We start from the raw sequence: 24053 nt of genomic DNA, 5'->3' as shown, positions 1-24053 counted from the left end.
GGGCCGCTCGGCCCCAGCTTGTAACCCAGCCCCACTGACAGCCTGGCAGTGGGGCCGGGTACAAGGTGGTGCTGAGCGTGGCGGGGGAAAGCTGCCCCTTGCCTGCCCCATGCCTGGTGCCCCATGCTGCAGCTGCTCGCAGCCTGTGTGGGGCTGCCTTCGCCTGCTCTGGACAGCCTCGAAAGCTGCAAGCGGCTGCAGCAGGAGCACTGGCCATGGGGTGGGGGAGGGCCGCTTTTCTCTGCACAGGGAAGGAGCCCAGGGAAAAGCTTAGCACGGGAGGGAAGAAGCCCCTCCCCCACCCCATGGCCAGTGCTCCTGCTGCAGCCGCTTGCAGCTTTCGAGGCTGTCCAGAGCAGGCGAAGGCAGCCCCACACAGGCTGCGAGCAGCTGCAGCATGGGGCACCAGCCATGGGACGGGGAAGGGGCTGCTTCACCACCCCCCCGCACTCCTTCCCTGCCCAGGGTCCCTCCCGCCCTTCTCCCCCCTCACTTACCTGCGGTTCCGGCGCAGGGCAGCCACATGCTCCCAGGCCAGAAGCCCTGGCAGGGACTTCCGGCTGGGGGGGCGAGGCCAGGTGGGGCCACTGTTGTTGAAACCCACTGGGCTTCACCTGGGTCCTACTGCCCTTGGTTCCTGTCATTTTTTACAGGAACCAAGGGCAGAGAAATATTAATTTTCTACATTTTTTAAGGGCCTCACGGGCCAGATAGAATGGCCTCGTAGGCTGAATCCAGCCCACAGGCTGGATTTTGCCCACCCCTGGTCTAAGCGGCTTAGACTGGACAAATAAGCCAGTGAACAGACATTCACTTTTGATTCTGGAAGTGCAGACACATGCCTGTAGTGGTCTAAGCCAGAAGCTGGGGGAGGGGGGGGAGGGGCACTAGAGCATGTCTCCCTGCTCAGTTGGAGCAAACAGCTTGGGCCAAAGCTAGCCCCACCCACCCTGTGACTGGGGATTTGCAGGGAAGGTGCAAAGCATCCTGGGATGCTGGGGGACTAAGAGCTAACATGATTCTGAAGGGAAAGTTCAAAAAACTGTTTTAACCTAAATCAGTTAAGTCTAATATACCTCCATCCAGGTATACCGTAAACCGGTTTTGGCCATTTTGAAAGTAGTTTATGTGCACTGAACTTCTGTTGTGTTACAGATTTGAATTGGTTTCCAATCACTTATATTGGTTTATGCATAATTTCTGTCCCTAGCCATGATGAAACCATTCCACCACATCATTATAGCCCCCATCCTGAGGAGACTTGCACAGAAACTCAACTTTGCAGCCTGAACATAACATTAAAAGATATGCATCTATTTCTGCAGAGCTGGGGTCCAACTATGCAAATACTTGCATGCCTATGCTATATCAGGGGTGACCAACCTGGCACCATGCATCATTATTATATTATCATTATATCACTATGAATTGCATGTAGGCTGATAGATCTGGCCTCTGGAATAAAAGTTTTAATTATATAGATGTAATATTGAGACATAATTTATTTGCTGGAATTCACAAAAATGCACATGAATTCAAGATACTAAATAATTTTTTCAAAAGCTTTAAAACAAGACACTGAAATTTTAGTCTCCTAAAATCAAAATTCTTATTCAGTATATTAAAATGTGTTTTTATCAGTAAGTAAAATCTCCCTTTCCCTTGTTTTTCCCTTTTTTCTTTGGCTGCAATTTTCTTTCGTTATAAAAGATGATCCGAATGTTTTTGATTATTTGCAAAAAGGAGAAAAAAATTAAAAACACTTTTTTTGTTTTTCAACACCTCAAAACTCATTTTTATGTTAAAGCTGAAAAGATTTTCATCCAAAATTTTAAAGGAAAATTATACATTTTTAAAATATGCTTAATTAGACAAAAACCCAGGTTTCCATAAAAGTAGTTTTGAAAAATTTCAACCAGTTCTATTATATGATAACTATTTTCTGCATAAGAAATCATGTAGTGCAATGCTATGGTGTACTATGAATATTTATACACTTGCTCTCTCTCTCATACACATTTCAGTAAGTATTATGAAGAGCCATTGTGACACCATCTGCAGCAAAACCAGCTACTGTTTGCATCATTTTCAGTATTTTTTTTTAATATTAATCTGTGCCACCGGCCATCTATTAGGTATGAGTGGCAGGATGCTTCAATTGAAGCCAGCAAACCCTTCTCCCCAAGTTGTCCTTCACTCTGTCATCAGCTCCTATCTCTCCCGTACACAAGGTGGATAACATTCAGGGAAGCAGAACATGTAAATCTATTCTCACCCATCATCAATGCCACTTCAGGAACTGACAGGCTAGTGTAGGCTATACAAAATGCTATGCTTCCCTGGGGGATAAATGTGTATCCTTTGTGGCGTTCTGAGTTTCAGTAGGATTCCACAAGAGTGTCCAGCAACACAGGATGGAGATGAAGAGCAACATAAGACAACACAAATAGCCGGACTGAAACTACACACTCCTGTTGTCGAGGAAACAGCTCTGCCACAGGCAATTACAGCTGCATCATCTGCATAAATGAGTGCTACGTTCAGAGAGCAGATGTTCAACTGGATCATTAGCAAATACAGGGAATAAATGCAGGTTGAAGGCACAGTTCCTCACTCAACATAATATTTAAGGGCAACAACGAGTAATCATATTGAATACAGAATGTGCTATAAAAACTAACATCTTTGCTCCATCTAAATATACCTGTTTATTGCCAGCATCTGATTTCTGTTTGGGTTTGTCAAATTACTCTGAGAATTAAAGGCAAATGGCTGACTTATAGTGTTGATTTTTGCTTCTCTAAATTTTTAGGACCAATGCTGCTGTTGGCTCAATATTCTGCCTCATCATATATTTCTTGCCATTCATAAGCACACATTTATTATGTGAGCTTTTTAAAAAGTACAATATTTATTTACCAAAGGTTTCACATGAACCAACAAGGTATTTAATCTGAAATCCACAGTGAAAAAGAGTTTTCACATAGCAAAATTCTCTGTTTTCATTATTTTAACTTGAGATTTGCAGTATTTGGTGATTTTTCATAAAGCCCCATCCTCTAAATTCCACCAGTTCGGTGCAAATTTCAGCTTCATATTTTTTCAGTGCAAGTTGCTACTCCTTGTTGTTTCAAAATATATGTTAAACCCCATGATTTTTAAGTAAATCTCATGATTTTTAGGGTCCCAGTTCACATCTGTTGAATGCTTGGTGTTGGCAAGGTTGGCATAATGGCCCAAAAATGTGAACAGACACCCATAGCAGCGTAAGTACTTGGACAACCTCAGAGTTTAGCAGCAAGATATAAAAAAGTATGAAGCACTGGTTTCTCACAGCAATTTGCTACAACATATAAATTCGATGCTGAGGAAAAAAGGTTTCTTGAACAAAAGATTCTGAAGCACAATACTTTGTATGAAGCACACAACACAACAATCAAGCAAAAGCCCTGACAAAAGCCATCAAAATGATCCCTATTAAATATCACACACTTTTCCCTTAAACAAAATCAAATTAAAATTGTGCTCTCTTTTGAACTTCATAAAATTCTAAAAGATGAGCCATGCACCAAAATATGTAATAAAATATATTTTGACACGCTAACTGAATAATTGTGCATGATCAAACAGCTTTATGCTCACCAAATCATACACATTTTCAAGTGAAGGCATCTTCATATATTAATGAAGACCAAAAACCTGCAAAAGAAAATTAAGTCATGGAAAAGAAGCAAGGAGACAGATCCATCCACCTTTTGTATTTACATTTTTTCAAAGACTTGAGCAGGGTAGAATAGGATTACACTCAAGTATCTATATGCACCCTCTAAGTTTCAAAAATGCAATGTTTTGTTAAGTATTTTATACTCTGGAATCTAAATGCATACCTCAGTTTCTTTTCTAATGCTACGTTAAATCTGTTTTATTAGGAGCTTTCCAATTATTCATGTACATGAAATAATTAAAAGAGCACTGCATTCTCCCTCAGGAAAGGGCATGATCACAGAACTGCCATGTAATGCATGTGCATGTACTGTCTCATTTCTGTAATAATCTGTCATCTGTACAGAATCTCCGCAGAGAAGGTGGATTTCCCCATGCCTTTTGCTGTCCTGTGTTCTTGTTTCCACTTTCTGTATAGTCTAACTGTAATTAAGGATAAAAAGGTGGAGGTGGGAGGGAAACTAGGTCAATTACACCAGTATGTGTTCTGTAATGGGCTACCTAGTGCCCTACTGGTAACCCTTTGTAAGCATAAAAGCTAAACTTCTAAAAATCAAATAATTCTTAGATTATCTCATTAACAGAAAAATGGATTCTCTGGAGGAAATGTCAACACATCCTAGTCTACATAATTTATTTTATCTTCTGCTTGGGGTATAAACTGCACTCTCAATAAGGTAAAGCAACAAAAACTGTGATCCAAAGTGAACCTAATACTAAATGAAGTCCTATTCTGTTTTTGAGTTTGTCATAGGTAACCATCGTAGGTAACCTTCCCTAACCATCCTGGTCTAAGAAATCCTCTGCTTAGCCCCCAAATGCATTAAGGTTATTTGAAGAGCTTGCCAGTATCAGTTGGTAAAAAGACGTATATAGTAAACAGAAATGTAACATGAAGTTCTTTATGAGTGAAATTTCTCCCTGTGAATGCCTGGAAGTATCTGCCCAAGCTCCCCCTGAGAAGGAATCATTGCAAGTTGTGTGTTTCTTTCTTAGGTTAGAAAGATTCTTTCCCTGAATTGGCTTGACAGGCCTGGTAAGTAAGTAATGGTACAGTAAAAAGAGCTGCTTCTCCCTGCTCTCTCCCTCTCATTCCCTGTTCTCTCCCTCATTATTTTAAAAGGGCAGAAAGCATGAATTTAGTGGAGAAAAGGTTTATGTGCAATTGTAGCTTCTCAATATGTTCTTTCTCATACACCAACTTTTGAAAAGCTACCAGTTTAAACCATCCCTTTTTCAAAAAGCTGTTTTTATTTTAATTTTATATTACCCTTCTCTTCAACCCCTTAGAGCTGGAGAGCCATTCCTGAAGCAAAGACATGAATCCTCAAGAGTAAAGAAAATCATTGCTATGAAAGACAATTCCAATTTCAGAGGAAGACATCAGGGATATTACTGAGGTCAAACCAGTATGAGAGAACAGTGACTACATTCTTCCTGAGCAACAAATCAAAGTGAAGCTTTGTCTTGACCTGCAGTAGCCGTTCAACATGAAGAGTAATATTCTACAATTAAAAAATGGCATCTTAATAAACAGCACATATCAATAAAGCTGCTAACTGTAAAGCCCATTGTCTGCCTTACAGCAGATGATGATTACAGATCAAGGTAGAAAGTAGCCTGCAAATGTTTGGAAATATTTTTCATTGCCCAGGACTGTCACCCTACTGAAAGTACTGAAAGAGCTCATTAACCTTCACTTTTCGGGGCTTCTGCTCCTTGCTGCCTAAAATAGGAAATAGCTCAACTTTATAGTAACATGTCAGCTCCTTCACCTTCTCACCCTTGAAAACCACTGCAAATGCTATGTGACAACACCATTACTGTCAGTAATAAAATCAGCCATCCTTACTGACAGCATAGGAAAGGCTAAAAGCATATAGTGAAAATCCAGTCATTGGTAATAAAAAGGTTAAACAACTGCTCTGTCAAAAGGAAATCTGACATTGTAAGAGCCTCCAATTAAAACTAGAAGGCAAAACTAAACATGCAAATACACAAAATTTGCTTCTATATATGTGAAAGAAATGGCAGGTTGGTAATGACTTGTAGAGTCTTTACCCTCTCTATCATAAATCTGAGTCCAGCCTGAGTGAACAAGCATCTATATTGCAAAGAACTATGATACATTCACTAAATGGCACCATTCTTGACAGCTGCAGGAAATAAATCAAGGATTGAACAATGGGGCTAACTTCGGTGAGCTAAGGAGATTAGTAAAAGAGACATTGGGGACTTGGAGCCACAATGAAGTCCAGAACAGGTGGTTGTTCCTTAAGGAGACAATCCTCTGACCTCAGAGGGAGTCAGTCCCAACGCGAACCAAAGGAGGCAAGAGTGCTAAAAAGCCCCCTTGGCTCAGTCAAGGCACCTAGGAGGGCCTGAGGGCAAAAAAGGTGGCATACAATCAGTGGAAGCAAGGGGCTATCACCAAGGAGGATTACACTTCCGTTGCTCATGATTGCAGGGAGGCTGTTAGGAAGGCCAAAGCAGAGACGGAACTAGGGCTGGTGACCAGAATTAAGGGTAACAAAAAATCCTTTTTCAAATACATAGGGAGTAAGAAGAAAGCACCAGGTAATGTGGGGTCCCTACAAGACAGGCTTGGCAATCTGGTGATTGAAGCAAAGGAAAAAGCTGATCTCATCAATGAGTTCTTTGCCTCCATATTTCTGAGCAGGGACCGGGACAACTCCCCCACTAGGATTATGGACAGGCTCAGGGGACACAGCGCCATGCCTAGGGTCAGGGATGATCTAGTTAGGGAACTCTTGGAGGGGCTGGACATGTTTAAATCAGCAGGTCCGGATGCTGTTCATCCAAGGGTACTGAGGGAATTGGCAGACGTCATAGCAGGGCCCCTGGCATGGCTGTATGAGCGCTCGTGGTGCTCTGGCCAGATCCAAGAGGACTGGAAAAGGGCCAATGTGGTCCCCATTTACAAGAAGGGGAGAAAGCAGGACCTGCGTAACTATAGGCCAGTTAGTCTCACCTCAGTCCTTGGGAAGACCGTTGAGAAAATTATCAAAGAGCACATCTGCAAGGGCCTAGCATGTGAGGTAATGCTCAGGGGCAACCAACACAAGTTCATTGAGGGCAGATCCTGCCTGACTAACCTTGTTTCCTTTTACGACCAGGTCACAACGTCCTTGGATGTGGGCATTGAGGTGGATGCTGTCTACCTGGACTTCAAGAAGGCCTTTGACACTGTTTCTCACCCCATTCTCATAAAAATACTAGGCGGCTGTGGCATTGATGCCTACACAGACAGATGGGTGGCAAATTGGCTCAATGGTCGCACCCAAAGAGTGGTGGTGAATGGGTTGTTTTTGACCTGGAGGGATGTGGGCAGTGGAAATCAGGGCTTGGTCCTCAGGCCTGTGCTATTCAACATCTTTATCAGTGACTTGGACGTGGGCGTGGAATGCACGCTGTCCAAATTCACTGATGACACAAAGATGTGGGGAGAAGTAGGCACACTGGAGGGGAGGGACAGAATCCAGCTAGGTCTAGACAGGTTACAGAGGTGGGCGGATGAGAATAGGATGGAATTCAACGCAGACAAGTGCAGGGTGCTGCATCTAGGGAGAAGGAACCTGCAACACACCTATAGGCTGGGAAACACCCTTCTTATCAACATGGTGGCAGAAAGGGATCTTAGAGTCATTGTTGACTCTAGAATGAACATGATCTGCCAATGCGAGGAAGCAGTCAGTAAAGGCTAACCGCACCTTGTCGTGCATCTACAGGTACATCACAAGCAGGTCCAGGGAGGTGATTCTTCCCCGCTATGCGGTGGCCTCAGTTGGAGTACTGCATCCAGTTCTGGGTGCCGCACTGCAAAAGGGATGTGGATAACCTTGAGAGCGTCCAGAGGAGAGCCACTCACATGGTCAGGGGGCAGCAGGCCAGGCCCTACGAAGATAGACTAAAGGGTCTGAATCTATTCAGCCTCCACAAGAAAAGACTGAGAGGGGATCTGGTGGCTGTCTATAAACTCACTAGGGGGGACCAGCAGAAAATAGGTGAGGCTCTGTTCCCCCAGGCACCACCTGGGATAACAAGGAATAACGGCCACAAATTGATTGAGATTAGGTTCAGGCTTGATATCAGGAGGCATTACTTTATGGTTAGGGCTGCCAGGCTCTGGAATGGGCTCCCGGGGGGGGGGGGGTGCTCTCCCTTGGGGGTCAAGAGGAGGTTGGATAGATATCTGGCTGGGGTATTATGATCCCACCACTCATTCCTGCCCAGGGCAGGAGGTCAGACTTGATGATCTGTTCAGGTCCCTTCTAACCCTAGAAACTATGAAGCAAGCTTGGGAACTAACCTAACTCCATACCATTAGGGGTCAACCCTCCTTTATTTGATGGGTTATGTTGTGATGATATGACCATCATGTTTACATTTTGCAAAGTTGAGAATTTAAAAGAAAGATCTATTCCTCATAGACTTCATAGATATTAGGGCTGGAAGGGACCTTAAAGATCATCAAATCCAGCCACCTGCCCCAGGCCTCACCAAGACCAAGTACAGCGGGAGGATGACATCCTGAGATTTACTTGAGAAGCATCTATGGATGCAAGCCAGAGTTTTATTTGCTTTACCAGCTGCGACATCACATTGGTGGCTCATGTTCATCTTGTGGTCAATCATGACCCCCACGTCTTTATCGGCCATGGTGCTAGCGAGCATAGCACTGCCAAGCCTATAAGCGTGCTACGGGGTTTTTTTCTTCGAGGTGGAGTACCTTGCATTTTTCGATATTGAACATCATCAGGTTTATATCCGCCCATTTACTAAGCTTATCCAAGTCAGCCTGGATCACTAGCCTATCCTCAGGTATGGATGCTATGCCACAAAGTTTAATATCATTGGCGAACTTGGCCAGTGCGCTTCTGACACAAATGTCCACATCATTGATCAAGATGTTAAGAGAACCAGTCCAAGGACAGAGCCTTGGGGGACACCACTGGTCACGGAGTGCCATAATGATTAGCTTCCATTGACTACTACACTCTGGGTCCAACGTCAGAGCCAATTCCCCAGCCATTGGACTGTGATGTAGCCGAGGCCACAGTTGGCCAATTTTTCCATGAGGTGATCATGGGACACCAGATCAAAGGGTTCCTCAGTCATTACTAAGGTGTAAGGATGTGACACAAACTCAAACAAGTGTTAAACCAATTTTTATGAGACTAACAAGTACTGTTTGGTATCTTACTGTACCAAAACATAGCACATAACAAAGAAAATAAACCAGACAAATCTTAAAATAAATTAATGTTTATCTTTGGTTGCACTTCTCATGTTTTAGGAATATCTCTGGACTAAGAAATTATGTTTGAAGTTAAAAGCCCCTGCAAAAACTCAGGCAGTCACTGATTTTTACCTTTGTGCACCTGGGTTTATACACCATATTTAAACTAATAGACCAAACTTTTAATAATCCCATAATTTGTACAGACCAAAGAATTTAACAATCATTTGTAAATGCAAAATAAGGCATTTCAGATGGACTGATTTCTATTCTAATTGAAATGAAAAGTCCATCTTATGAGAGAAGATTAAAGAAGCATGACTTAATGTAGCCTGGCAAAGTGAAGGAACAGAAAGAATGAAAAGGCTATAATGACACACGAATAAACAGGTATAAGCAGCGGTGCTCAGTCCCCAGCCCAAGGGCCAGATCTAGCCTGCAGAGCCATATCATCCAGCCACAGTTCCCCATGGGTCCAAAAACTTGGTGGCAGGGGAGCAGTGGCAGCATTAATTGCCATTTCCCTGCTGCCAAACTTAGCATCCTGTGGGCAGTCCTGCAGGTCAGATAAAGTTGCCCTGTGCACTAGATCATGCTTATGCATGAGGCCCCATCAGCGTGGCCAGGAGGCCAGATCTGGACATGCTAGGTCAGCATGTGGTTGGATTCAGGTGCACAGGCCCAGATCTGGGCGTGCAAGGCTGGGTCAGTCCAGCATACAGCAGGAAGGCAAAGCCATGCCATGCTAGTGTACAGCTGTATCCTAGCATTGGCCCTGCCCCATTCATCTGGCCCTTGGGGCCAAAAGGTTGGGCACTATTGGTATAAACAGTCTATGAATAAATAAATTAAAGCTGGATATTAGAAGGAAGTTTCTAACCATCAGAAAAGTTTGCTTCCGGAGCACCTTTCCAATAAAAATAATGGCGGCCACCTAACCTAACTAACTTTTAAGATGGAGTTTGCTAAGTTTATGGACAAGTTACAGGCTGGCAATACAGGGCAACCTGGACAGGCTCATGAAGTGGGCAGACTTCAACCTGATGTCATTTAATACAGAAAAATGTAAAGTGTTCCATCTGGGGAGAAATAACACACAGTACACTTACAGGCTCAGCAGTGCTCTGCTTGCCAGCACCACAACTGAACGAGACCTGGGTGTCATGATTGACAACAAAATGAACATGAGCCACCAATGCGATGCTGTAGCTGGTAGAGCTAACCAAACACTGGCGTGCATCCACCAAGGTATCTCGAGCAAGGTAAAGGATGTCATCCTCCTGCTTAACTTGGCCTTGGTGAGGCCACAACTGGAGTACTGCATCCAGTTCATAGATTCATAGAAGTAGGGTCGGAAGGGACCTTGTAGATCATCAAGTCCGATGCCCTGCTCTGGGCAGGAGAGAAAACTGGGCTCAAATGACCCCAGCCAGGTAGACATCAAGCCTTCTCTTAAAGACCCCCAGGGTAGGAGCCATCACCACTTCCCTTCGAAGTTAGTTCCAGATCTTAGCTGCCCTGACTGTGAAGTAGTGTGTCGCAGGGAAAGACAAACGGGGGGACCCAAGAAGTCAAGGGGGGAACCCCGGGAGCAGAAGTCGGGGGACGAGCTGAGCAAGAAAAGTAAAATTAAGAAAGAATACTCACCCACAGCGAAACACGCGGTGAGGCAGGAGCACCAGGAGGAACCCACACGAGCCATCAGCCGTGCTTTCATACAACTGCAGCCAGCTGGTGACATCAGCGGCAATTACCGGCTGGCAGGGATAAAGAGAACAGCTCCCAAAGAGGCGGGGGAACAGACGCCGGGAGAAACCCCAGCCGGAGGGGTCAGCCGGAGGCGCGGAGTGGAGAGAGAGATGGCAATCCCCAACAGAAGAGGATCCGACGCCTCACGCGGTGAGGGCAGAGCCGCCAACGGCGGTGAAGGTAAACCCGCATTCAGGGCAGGAGCTCTGGTGCAGAGAAAGGAGGGGGAGGAAGACAGAGGCTGGAGAGACCCCGAGCCCGGCAGCCTCCACAGAGAAGGAGGAGGCACTGACCCTCCCCCCAGCTTCCAAACAGGTGGGACGGTGGAGGGGCCCACGGGACCCAAGGGTACGCCTCAGGGAGAGCGACAATATTGAGAAGGCCCAGAGAGAGGGCGACGATATTGAGAAGGCCCAGAGAGAGGGCAGCGCCACTGAAAAGGCCCAGAGAGAGGGCAACGATATAGAGAAGGCCCAGAGAGAGGGCAGCACCATTGAGAAAGTCCAGAGAGAGGTCAACGATATGGAGAAGGCCCAGAGAGAGGGCAGTGATACGCAGGGCCAAAGGGGCCAAGACGGGAGAGACCAGGAATCACCCTGAGGTCTCTCAACCATGGAAGGGAGCTTTAGATAGCACCTAAGTGGAAAAGGGGGCTGGGTGGACAGGAGGGGGCCCTGGTGGCCAGATATGAGCACTGAGGTGTACCTCAGGCACAGTCGAACACACGGTGTTGGTGGAGGTTTTCTTTCATTTTTTTTTTAAGTATTTTGTGTTTCCCCAAGCCAGGAGGGGTTGAGGTAGAGGGGAGAGAGGAGAACCGAGGGGAGAGGTGCGCTTATAGGTTAAGAGACATCCATCATGCAGGAGATTGGCCGCAGGACAAGCAGTGACCCGCCAGTCTGGGTATAAGGTGAGGTAGAGGGGAGGTGGAGCCTCGCAGAAGACCACCGGAGGAACGAGTGGCCAGTGAGGGAGCCCAAGCAGTACTGAGCCCCCCCACTGAAGAAGATTCAAAGTCGTGGCAGGCAAGAAAGGGGCGGACTGTGTCACGAGTAAACACCTCCTTTAAGGACCACCTGCGACAGCAGGGAGGATACCGGTGTGCACCCGGATCAAAGCTGCATGGAACAAGATGTTTGAGGGCAAGCGGGCACATAGTGCCTTCGGATGTCTAGTCTAAACATACTCTCTAACAATTTGTGGCTGTTATTCCTTGTTACCCCCGGGGGGGCACTAGGGGGAACAGGGTCTCTCCCAAACCCTGCAGTTCTGGGCGCTGCACTTTAGGAAAGATGGAGAAGCTCAAGAGAGTCTAGAGGAGGGCCACGCGCATAATTAGAGGCCTGAAGACCAATATGTATGAAGAGAGGCTGAGGGACTTGGGATTGCTCAGCCTGGAAAAGAAAAGACTCAGGGAGGACTTGGTTACAGCCTGTAAGTATATCGGGGCATACATTGGGGGAACATCTATTCACCAAGGCCCCCCAGGGGAGGACAAGAAATAATAGACACAAGCCAATTGAAGATCACTGCAGGCTAGACATAAGGAAAAACTTCTTTACAAGCTGAGTGCCGAGGGTTTGGAACAGGCTCCCCCCAGAAGTGGTACAGTCATCTACCCTGACAATCTTCAAAAAATGTCTTGACACCCATCTTGCTGGGATCATATGATCCCACCAGTCTTTCCTGCCCATGTGCAGCAGGGCTGGACCCGATGATCTGTAAGGTCCCTTCCAGCCCCTAACAACTACGAAACTATATCAAGTCATTATCCACAACAGCAGGGGAGTGGACACAGTGATCCAAGAAGTCCCTCTCAGTCCTATGTTAAAATTCTCTCTACTATATAGACTTATCCTTTCCTAGATATCATTATCTATTCTGTTATTGTGAGAAGTACATTTCTCAAGAAGATAAACTGGGAGAGAAATATTAAGATAGTTTCCAGTAGTCCAACCTAACAAGACTTACGAAAATCTCTTTGCTATTCAGTAAAACATATTCTTGCACATGTGTAACATATATATGTTACAGGCTCTAAATAGAGTAAAATAACCTTTAAACTCAGAGACCCACATTTAGAAATAAAACTTATAGAAGTAATTACAGATAAAAGCTCTACCACCAGCTTGAAATTTGCAATAAAAATTGCAAAAACATCAGCTTTAATCATTATAGTGACATGATATAAATCAAACAGTTAATTTCTCTATCCCAAAGTATCTCCTGCTCTGAAATAAGCAGTAGTAGTGTTCCAGTGAAATGGGCAAATTAAAAGGGGCCCATAGTAACAGCAGTCTGGCTACATGGAGCAATCACTTAAGACAAAAAGCTGGTCGTGTGTGACCATAAACTCAGCAAATTATTTATGGTTACCAAAGACAGCAGCTGGTCTCACAAAAATAAGAGATGCTCTCAAGAACAAGGGATGCCATTAGAAAGAGATGGTGCTACTTACAGATGGCGCTGTGAACAGTGCTACTCAGAAGTTAGTGACTTTCCAATGTAACATTACTACATCCTACAGAAATTGCTAAGACCCATGATGAGAAAATAAGTCAAATACTCATCTGAAAGGCTTAACAAACAGAGTACAATGAAACAACTTTTTTCCATTACAGGAATTAGCCTTTTCTCAGTAATTTTATGCATGGGATATACATCAAACATCTCATATGCTCCCTCACGCATACAGAATGGTAAGAATGGATCTGACTGGAAACTAATCAAAACACCTGCCCCCTCCCCAAATTCCAACTGAACTCTGCTCTATGATTTTAAATCTCAGTCAGATAAAACCAGAAGGAGCTTGGCATTTTAATTCAATTTGATGCCACTTGAGTTCACAACAATCTGTGCTATTTTTTAATTAAATTTTCATGTGAACTTGATGCTCATTGAAGGCTATCCTTGTTTCAGACTCAAACCTAATAATCAAAATGAACCTGATCTTGTTCCAACTGATGCGCTCTCAGTCCATCTTTCAAGACACTGATGGTCATATATGAAAGAAAGAATAGGTAAATAACAAAACCATGTAAGCAAACCTTCCCTTTATCTATGAAGTAGTAGTAGTAGTAGTAGTTTATTTACAGCTTTAGTAAAACAATAAGGGTGACAATTAAAGTTGTATATAATAACATTATATAAAAATGTATGACTGTTGGGTAAATCTGATATCTTTTATTAAACCAGCTCAAATAGTTGGAAAAATTCTTCTTAGCAAGCTTTCGGGCACAAACACCCTTTGCCAGGCTGAGGAAGCATCTGTCTATTGCTATAAAGCATATAATAAAATTACACATTCTATCAGTATTAAACAAAATTAAAACAAAACCTAGTATCTGATGATACAAAAATAAATAAAATGAAGCAATATACAATAGACGGGTAAAATAATAAAAGAATGGAATATTTATTATTTGATTTTAGCCCTTTTTCTTTGTGCAAGTAATGAAGATACACCTACTGAGTATAGGACTGGCTGTAAGTTATTAGCATTCATTATGTACTTCTGAGGATTTGAAGATCTGACTGAGAACCTGGGTCTTCACTGCCTGGTTCTAAATGTTATCACATTGAACAGAAACCATTTTGCGACATGTTCTGTTGATCATGAGCAAGCAGTCTAAGACACAAAAGTCCTTCTCCCTGTGTCATGCTGATGTTGCTATTTAGACAGGACATGCTGAGAAATTTAGAACTGTGGTCGGGATTACTTTGAGGAAAACTAGTGTATAAAGAGAAAGAGATTTAAAAAGAAGAACCATGAGAGAGAAGTGTTCTAAGACACCTGGGTGACTACTTCTATTATTAAACAGCAATCACATGTGTAGGGACTAGGGCTGTGCAAAGCTTAGTCGCTGATTCGATTTGGCAGAGATTCAGCCCAATTCGGTGGCCAAATCTCCAACTCTGAATTGAATCAGGAGACCCTTTAATCTCTCCGAATCAAATTGGCACCCTCTGAATCGATTCGGAGAGATTCAAAAAGATTCGACGATTTGGCCATAGACACAGCTTTATATGTTTTTTCTACATACTTCAAGGTACCAGGTGGCTCGTGAATGCTGAGATGGTGGGGTGGATGAAGCATCCCACAGGAGTGTAGGGGGCTCCCCAGCGCACTTGGCTGCGGACCCAGAAGTTGACCAGAAGTACTTCCGGTCTACTTCTGGATTCGCCGCTGAGCATGCAGGGGGGTCCCCATGCTCCTGTGAGACGCTCCATCCACCCCATTATCTCAGCATTCACGAGCCACGCCTAGTACCTCGAGGTATGTAGAAAAAACATTTAAAGCTGTGTCTATGGCCAAATCGCTGATTCTCCAAATCCGCATCAAATCTTCAGATTCGGATTCAGCCAAATCAAATCAGGACAGTGATCTGAATCAATGAATCGAAACACTGTCCCCCATTTTTGACCAAATCTGAATCCAAATCTAATACAGCCCATTTTGCACACCCCTAATAGGGACCTCCTTAAAGTGCAATGAGACAAAGGGTTTTCTGTGGCCCACTCACAGCACACAGAGACAATATCATGGGCATTTTGTGGCAGCGCCACCCCTCAGCACTGATTGATGGAGAGGCCACAACCTCTCGGCACTTATTGGCAGAAAGGCCTGGGGAGGAGAGACAAGGGGGTGGCCACCATCTTGTCCACTGCCCTTCATGCCACCCTGACAGCCAGCACCTTCCCCTGCTGGCAGCACAAACTGCTGGCTCCCACTGGGAAGCCAGCATTTTGAGCACTTTTACACATGCGCCAGGGTGGAATTTTAATTAGAGCAGCTTTGGAGCTGCTCTATTTAAAACTCCTACAGCATCTCATGTATTCAGCATCCCATATTTCAAAATGGCAGTGGGGGCACCTAACTAAAGTTCATTTGATGACCTTCAATTAAAGCACTCCCACCATTTTGAAACAGGACACTGAATACACAGAATGCTGTAGCACGTTGGACCGCTCCAATGAGAACTCTCCAGCAGACTCGATTAAGCGGAGCAGGGTAATGGAGTCTGCTCTGACATGTTCTGATCAGGATGCATCGGAGTATGTATAAAAATGCCCCTTATTACTATCAATTTTTTATTTGTTGTTGATTTTGTGGACAATCCACAAAACCACAAATTAAGTAGATCCCTTACACACGTACTTCAAAATGCAAACAATATGGTCCTAAAGGGAAAGATCTCCTTGATTTCATGATGCTAATAAACAGAACCATTATGATCTCAGTGGCACTTCTCTAGGTACAATTCAGAGCTGAAGCTGAAGAAATTTTCACTAACCATACTTAAAAGTAAAATACAAAAACTGTTTTGTGAAAGAAAACTTCAGTTGAATTTTTAATTATTTTGCTAAAATCAGATTCATTCAGCCTCTTTTGGATTTTTTTTCAACAAATATTTATAGAATCCAGTTTGAATGGTGTATATGTTTCCAGAAAGTGAATTTCGGAGTCAAAGGCACCAACAAAACACCAAATTTCCAGTCTGGATGTGGGAATGTTTGTTCTGGGACCAAACCCGAATGGGCGCTCTGCCTTAAGCATGCTTATCAGCATGTGCATAGTGCTGCATGAAGGGCAACTCTGTTGCATCCTATCAGGAAGTAGCATCTGCAGAGTCAGTGTTTCAGGCTTCTCTGCTACACTCCCCAGCACAGTCCCTTGCTAGAGCAGACATGTCCCCAGTTTCTTGCCTGTTGCAGGTGCTCAACAGATCCCTTTTTCCCCTCCCACCCCAACATGTCCCAACCACCTACTGCATTGCAGGGAAAGCAAGAACATAGTTCTGACTGCTCCAGTGACACACTACATGCAAGCCCACAGAGGAATCAGAAAGAAGCCTGACTGGCCTTGTTTGAGCCTGGAGGAGTGCTAGAGCATTCTAAATTGTTCCAATAGGTGCCACAGAAATGGGGATTTGCAGGTGGTTTATGTCCAATTTATGTCACTTATGCAGTGCAAAGTAAGCAGAACAAGGTAGAGGATTTGCTCCAAAATAATGACTTTGGACCCTTGACCATTTTGAAGTCATGCTTCTGGCCTGGAGGCTGAAATGTGCTGCAGACCAAGTAAGTCTAGCAGCGTACTTTCTAATGTATTGGATGAAGCTTATACCAGCTGAAAGTCAAGTTCCATTTTCAGTTGATTTTAAATGAAGGCAAATAGTAGAAATACATGACGTCCTCTATCCAGAAGCGTTAAGAGCTCAGTTGTCTCTCAATTCTGTATTGTGTAAGATGTACAGATTCTGCCTCGTTGATTTTCACATTCATTTAATTTTCACATTTGTTTATTAAGCTCATTTGAATATAAATAAAAATTAATAATTTATTCTATTCCTCGCTGAATAATGTTCTATTCACTGACGTGATACTTAAGACTGTTTGCCTGATGCATCCAAAATTATGATTCAAATCTAAATAACCATATTTTTCTTTAATAATTACAGGTTTGTTGTTTCAAAAATAATAACTTCAGAGTGAAAATAATTCTTCAGTCAAGTTTTTTTCTCTCTCTCTCTTTCTTTTTCTCTCTTTCTTTCTCTTTCTACATATATATCAGCCAGCATCCCAATTTTCAACAGTGAACTTGTTAAAACATGATAATTATTTCAAACTGCATTATATATAAATGAATTTTAAAATGTTAGCAATAGCAAAAAATCTAGTTTTATGACAAAGTACAGCATATTGCCAAGGTCTCTTGGAGCCTTGGTATTGACCTACAAGTAGTTGTGGGAGATGGGCTAGGTACCAGAGGACTGAAAAAGGGCCAACATAGTGCCCCTCTTCAAAAAAGGCAAAAAGGAGGACCCACGGAAGTATAGACAGATTAGCCTCACCTCAATACGCGGGAAATTACTGGAGCAGATCCTAAGAAAGGCCACTTATAAGCATCTAAAAGAGGAAAGGCTGATCACAAGCAGCCAGCATAGATTTATGAAAAACAAAACTTGATCTCCTTATTTGACAAAGTAACTACTTGGGTGGATGAAGGGAATGCCGTGGATATGTGTATCTATCTGGACTTCAGCAAGGCTTCTGACAAGGTCCTGCCTGACCTTCTCATAAACAAATTGGAGAAATGTGGGCTAGACAGAACCACTACAATGTGGATAGATAGCTGGCTAAATAGCCACAATCAAAGGACAATTATTAACAGGTCCAGGCCACAATGGCAGGAGGTTTTAAGTGGAGTCCCACAGGGGTCTGGTCCTGGGCCAAGTGCTGTTCAAAGTTTTTATTAATAATTTGGATGTGGCATAGAAAGCTTCTTGAGCAAGTTTGCAAATGACATGTAACTGGAAAGGACTGCGCACATGGAGGATATGAATGCCAATTCAAAAGGATCCTGACAGATTGGAAAGTTGGACTAGAGCTAACAGGGTGAAGTTCAGTGCAGACAGATGTACAGCGCTTCAGGAACAGTAGGCAAAAACACAAATATAAAATGGGTGACACCTGGCTGGATGGCAGCACTAGGATCTGGAAGTTGTGATAGATCACAGACTTAACATGAGTCTGAAGTGTGATGCAGCCACATAAAAGGCGAATGTGGTTTTGGGATGCATCAATAGAAATGTTAGGTGTAAGACACAGGAGGTGATAGTGCCTCTCTACTCAGCACCGGTTAGGCCTCATCTGGAGTACAGTGTAAAATTCTGGGTTCCACATTTTAAAAAAGGACGGGGAGTAATTAGAGAAGGTCCAGAGGTGGGCAACAAAGATGATAAATGGCTTGGAAGGCAAGTCATATAAGAAGAGCCTGAAGGATGTTCAGCTTATGGAAAAGGCGCTTAACAGGGGACATGGCAGCAGTCTTAAGCTATATGAAGGCTTCCATAAAGAACAGAGAAAGGATCTTTTCTCTCTTGCTGCAAAGAGAAGGATAAGGACAAATGGCTTGAAGCTATAGTAAAGTATGTTTAGATTGGATTATTTATTTAGATTGGGTATCTGAAATTTTTTTTTACCACTGCTCAGGGATGATCTAGGCGTAGCCATGCCTATGTTCTACTGTGGGTATTTCCCATGCTTCTGAACTTTGCTGGTTGCCCCAACGCCCCCCCCCACACACACACACACATGCACGCGCACACACACACCTTTCTGCTACATGTGTCAGGGTGTTTTTAAGCCTCCCTCGCATTGGGTCTTGGCTACAGCCAAGGCTGGGAACTTTAACTGGGGTACTCCTGCTGGGACCAAAGCTGGAGGTTCCTGGCTAGAGGGTCTTGCCCCTCTGCTCAGTGTCAAACCAATCACCATATCTGGGGTCAGGAAGGAATTTTATGCAGGGTCAGGCTGAAGATTGTGGGGATGTTTGCCTTCCTCTGCAGCAGGATGCATGGCCCTCTACCTGGAATCTCTTAAGCATCTACTGACAATATTTCACAGAAGCAGGACATTGATTGCCATGGTTCCCCTGCTTTACCTGTGGCAGGTTAGGGTGTTAGGTCTGTGTTCTGTCAAGATAGTAGCTGTATGTAGAGTTTAGATGATAGGATTTCTATTTAGATTATAGGATTTTATAGGATGGTTTGGTTATGGATGATCCTGCCTCTGGCAGGGGGTTGGACTAGATGATCTCTGGAGGCCCCTTCCAGCCCTGCTTCTCTCTTAGCAATGTGATTTTATGATATCAGCCATGGGATCTAAGCATTCTAAACACACTGTAATGAGACTGTATAACTATTAAAAACATTAATTTGTAAGAGGTTTAACATTTAGCTAAATTACTTCTGATACTACATATATATATGCATGAAAAAGAGAGACTTACAGGGTAGCAGAGAATTAAAAATGAAAAGGAGCGTTATAATTAAGAGAGATCCAGGCTTTGTTTAAATGCTTTCCTCTCATGTGGTTTTGCGCATTCTTTCAGGGCAGTATAATTTTCTTGTCATCTCCGAACTGTTTTGCACAGCAGGGGTAGAAAGACAGTAGTTGACCTAAACTGCCAATTCAATTAGTTTAGTGAAAGCTATTTCAATTGAGGGATGACATGCTTTCTTCTTGCTCAACCTCTTTTTTTAAATGAAATACACAGCACATGCCAACCTGTTGTAAACCCTGTAAACCCAGTCTGGGCCCCAGCCCTGCACCTTGTGTTATCTTTTTCACTCATGCAAAGAAAAACATGAAACACTGGAGGCTTCATTCTCATTAACACTTCGGCCACTTTATAGCACTCTAGACATGTGAAGGGGCCTAAAAAAGGTGTAGCATTACTGATAATCTACCATTCTGATGTGGTAGCACTTCAAACCCACTTAGTACCAGTGCAAACAACTACACAAAGCTCAAGGGAGAGGAGGATCAGTGACTGACTCCAGTAGAGCCCAATGAAATTGAACGTCTCTGATTTGATGCTCTTTTTAAAACCCCAACAACTACAACCTGATGCGAAACCAACAATGTGCATTTGTTTCCTGTACCATCCAGCCAGTTGAAAGGACAACCAGGCACCCCTCAACCCTGAGACAAGTATACAAGCAAACAACATACCCTCCTTGGCTAGGGACAGACATTTAAAAAGCCTGAACTGATTCAATCTTTGCAGGTTAGTCTACACTGCAAAGTTTGAACTGTTTTGGAGGTGGATAGACATTCCCTTTCCATTCCAGAAATGCAGGCATATGCCTGCAGTGGCTCGGGCTAGAAACTGGGGGCTGATAGAGCAGTCCTCCCTTCCCTTCTACAGCAATGAGATGAGGAGAGTGTGGCCAAGCCCTGGCAGGAGGTTCTGATTAGGGAGGTGTGTAAACACCTCACCCTGCCTGCACCCTCCCAGACTTTTCCCTGCTTGCTGCTCAAGGGGCGAGAGTGTTGCCAGACCCTGCATCTGTTAACACTGAGCTTTTCAATCTCCGTCTCCCTGCTTCTAAAGACTGTCTGCAAACCAGGTCATTTCTAACACCTTTCTCTGTCCCCTCTTGAAGACTGACAGATTGCAGCCAGTTTATCAGCCCATCAAGCCCTACAAAAGAAAATATCTCTCTCATTAGTTTCAAGCTCTTTTTATCTGCAAGATGCATTTGCATTTGCAGGCCACTAGCTGTCTGCCTTTATTACAATGAAATCAGAGACCCACACAGACACCTCTCAGCATTAGCTAGCATGGGGGGGAGTGGGGGCATGGCCAGATCCTGGTGTCCCTGTCTTGGGGTCCCTGCTTGAGCAGCCAGCAGAAGAGGGGTGTGAGGGGGAAGCCTGGCAGCTGCTGCAGTCCCTCAGCCAGCTGAAGCAGTGACAGTGCTCTGGCTAGGAAGGAGAGGGGCACAGCCCCGCAAAGCATACGGGATGCTGTGGGACTCTAGTTTAAGTTAAACCAGGAAGGGGTCTGGGACAGACATTACATAAACCGGTTTGACTGAAATCAGTTAAGTCTGATACTACATTCAACCAGGTTTATCTCAAACCGGTTTCAGCCATTTTCAAACTGGTTTATGTGTACTGAACATCTGTTCTGTTACAGGTTTAAACCAGTTCCTGATCATTTAAACTGGTTTATAAGTAATGTCTGTCCCTAGCCCTTGCCATAGCACAATTAAAACAACTCACTATTCACCCACTCACTCAAAATGGCTAGTGCTTTTTACTGCCTTTGTTTCTGAGCAAATAATTTCAGGGGCCTTAAAGGCCTAAGCTGAGTTGATGGACAGCCCTGGGCAGGACAGGGTGAGCATGCTTCCTCACCAAAGTCCGCTAAGGCACTCCAGAATAGGGTATTCACCAGTGAGGTTGTTCCAAGGTTATCCCAGGTGGCCATTCTCAGGCCCAGTGGAGACTGAGGTCCCAAGATCAGGGATACATCCAGAGCAGCCTCACTGGTAAACTTCTTGGTCTGAAGTATATCAATGCACTCAGCAGAAGAGAGTTGTGGGGAGAGGGCATGCTCAGCTATATCCTCCCTGGGACCTGCCACTGTAGCAGTACATGCAAAGCCAAAAGGGGTCTCATTTTAAGGAGGTCTTGAGCACTAACCCTTAGAAATCCAATTTCATTCAAGTTTCTCACATGAGACACGAAGAAATCAGCAGCCATTTCTAATAATTTCCAAGTGAGAAAAAAGGTAAATGAGAATTCTGTGGAGGTTGAAAGAAGCCCACATGGTATCCCTGCAAGAGCTTTACCAAGAAGGCTCCAGGTAGCAGCAAAGAAAGAGCCAATTTACATTTCTGGCTTCAGAGAGATAAGGCTCTTTAAAAAAGTACAATTTTGCAAGTCTATTTCTGAGTGCATGTAAACTAGTGGGAGGGTAATTCCCTCCTCCCTGTTCCTCTTTGTGAATATCACATGGGAAGGGTGTGTAAGAGCTGCATTACCTCGGCTGAAAAAATCCACAATGGAGATTTCGTATTCATCAGATGAGAGTACTGCAGATGGACAAAGTAATGAACAGTTTTTCAGGGAAAACACTGTACTAGTGCCCAACTGAACACAATATATCTAATCTCACCAGAAAGCAGAACTAACACTGCAGTGTGCATGGCACAATGTCTTTGAGATCTCTCACTGCAATTGCAGAACCTTGGTTAGCTGTCAATGCACATACAGTACTACACAGCACATGTACAAATACATAAACATTGGTATGCGAGCAATCACATGATGAACTACACCAGAACCAGTTGCATGGATGTTATGATGCCCAACCTATTAATCTCTAGGATGTGTACTTATGGGAAAGTCTAGGGAAGAAAAAAGGGTCGATTTCCTTTAAAAATAAATTTATAGTTTCTCACCTGGTGATTATTTTGTATCATTAAAAGCATAAAGCAGAATAAACACAGAGCTTTCCGCCAACTCTTCATGAAAGCTTTTCCACTATAGTTACTCAGATCTAACCTTTGTGGTTCCTAAAAACCACATATTTTAGTGCACTGGTGTCAAACGCCGAGGTCCCAGCAAAGCAGGCCTACAGATCAGCCCTGCACATTGGATCCAACATGCAGGGCTGGCCTGGTGCAGGTGCTGCAAGCATCCCAAACTAGCTACATTTGCAAGGGTACATTGTTGACTCATATCCAGTTTATTGTCCACTGTAATCCCCAGCTCCTTTTCTGCAGAGCTGCTGATCAGCCAGTCAATCCCTAGCCTGTACCGGTACATGGGATTGTTTCGTCCTAAGTGCAGGACTTGGCCCTTGTCCTTGTTGAACCTCATCAGATTTCTTTTGGCCCAATCCTCCAATTTGTCTAGGTAATTCTGAATTCTAGTCCTACTTTCCAGTGTATCTGCTACTCCCCCAGCTTGGTATCATCCGCAGACTTACTGAGAGTGCGCTTTATGCCATCTTCCAGGTCGCTGATAAAGATATTTAACAAAACCGGCCCCAGGATCAACCCCTCAGGCACTCCACTTGATACTGGCTGCTAACTAGACATTGAGTCATTGATTACTACTCTCTGAGCCCAGTGCTCCATCCAGTTTTCTATCAATCCTACAGTCCATTATCCAGCCCATACTTCCTTTGCTTGCCTGTAAGAATGTTGTGGGAGCCCGTATCAAAAGCCTTGCTAGAATCAAGGTATACCATACCCACTGGTCTCCTCACATCCACAGAGCTGGTCATCTCAGCATAGAAGGCAATCAAGTTGGTCAGGCATGACTTGTCCTTGGTGAATCCATGCTGACTGTTCCTAATCACCTTCTCCTCCAAGTGCTTAGAAATTGATTTCTTTCAGATCTGCTCCGTGATTTTCCCAGGGACTGAGGTGAGGCTGACCGGTCTGTAGTTCCCTGGATCCTCCTTTTTCCTTTTCTTAAATATGAGCACTATGTTTGCTCTTTTCCAATTGGAGATACCTCTCCTGATAGCCATGAGCTTTCAAAGATGATGGTCAGCAGCTCTGCTATCACATCAGCCAACTCCCTCAGTACCCTTGGGTGCATCCCATCTGGCCCCATGGACTTGTATATGTCCAGCTTTTCTAAATAGTCCCTAACCTGTTCCTTCACCATTGTTGCCTGCTCACCTCCTCCCCAGATTGTGCTGCCAGGTGCAGTAGTCCAATCTGAGGGTCATATCTTGGACACCCTGTTTTAGAAGGACCCTGATCTGTCTGTAGTATCGCCTATTCCAGGGGTATCAAACTCATTTGGCCCTGCAGACCAAATGAGGGCTATTAGCTCAGTCTATGGGCCAGAATGGGTACAAAGACCAGCCCTACACGCCAAATCCAGTGCACAAGGTAAGTCCAGCCAGGCACCACATGCGTAGTATGCCCTATAGATTCATAGATGTTAGGGCCGGAAGGGACCTCAATAGATCATCGAGTCCGACCCCCTGCATAGGCAGGAAAGA

General features: G+C 44.1%; 1 protein-coding gene across 1 annotated transcript in view; it reads right to left on the bottom strand.

Annotated features, from left to right (window-relative positions):
- Positions 1-24053, bottom strand: part of KIAA1549L (KIAA1549 like) — a 250006-nt gene that overhangs the window by 136259 nt on the left and 89694 nt on the right. The window lies entirely within an intron of this gene.

The sequence above is a fragment of the Alligator sinensis genome, unplaced genomic scaffold (assembly GCF_000455745.1).
Source record: "Alligator sinensis unplaced genomic scaffold, ASM45574v1 scaffold57_1, whole genome shotgun sequence".
Lineage (NCBI taxonomy): Eukaryota > Metazoa > Chordata > Crocodylia > Alligatoridae > Alligator > Alligator sinensis.
The sequence above is the reverse complement of the archived record's forward strand: the minus strand, read 5'-3'. Positions and strand labels throughout refer to the sequence as shown.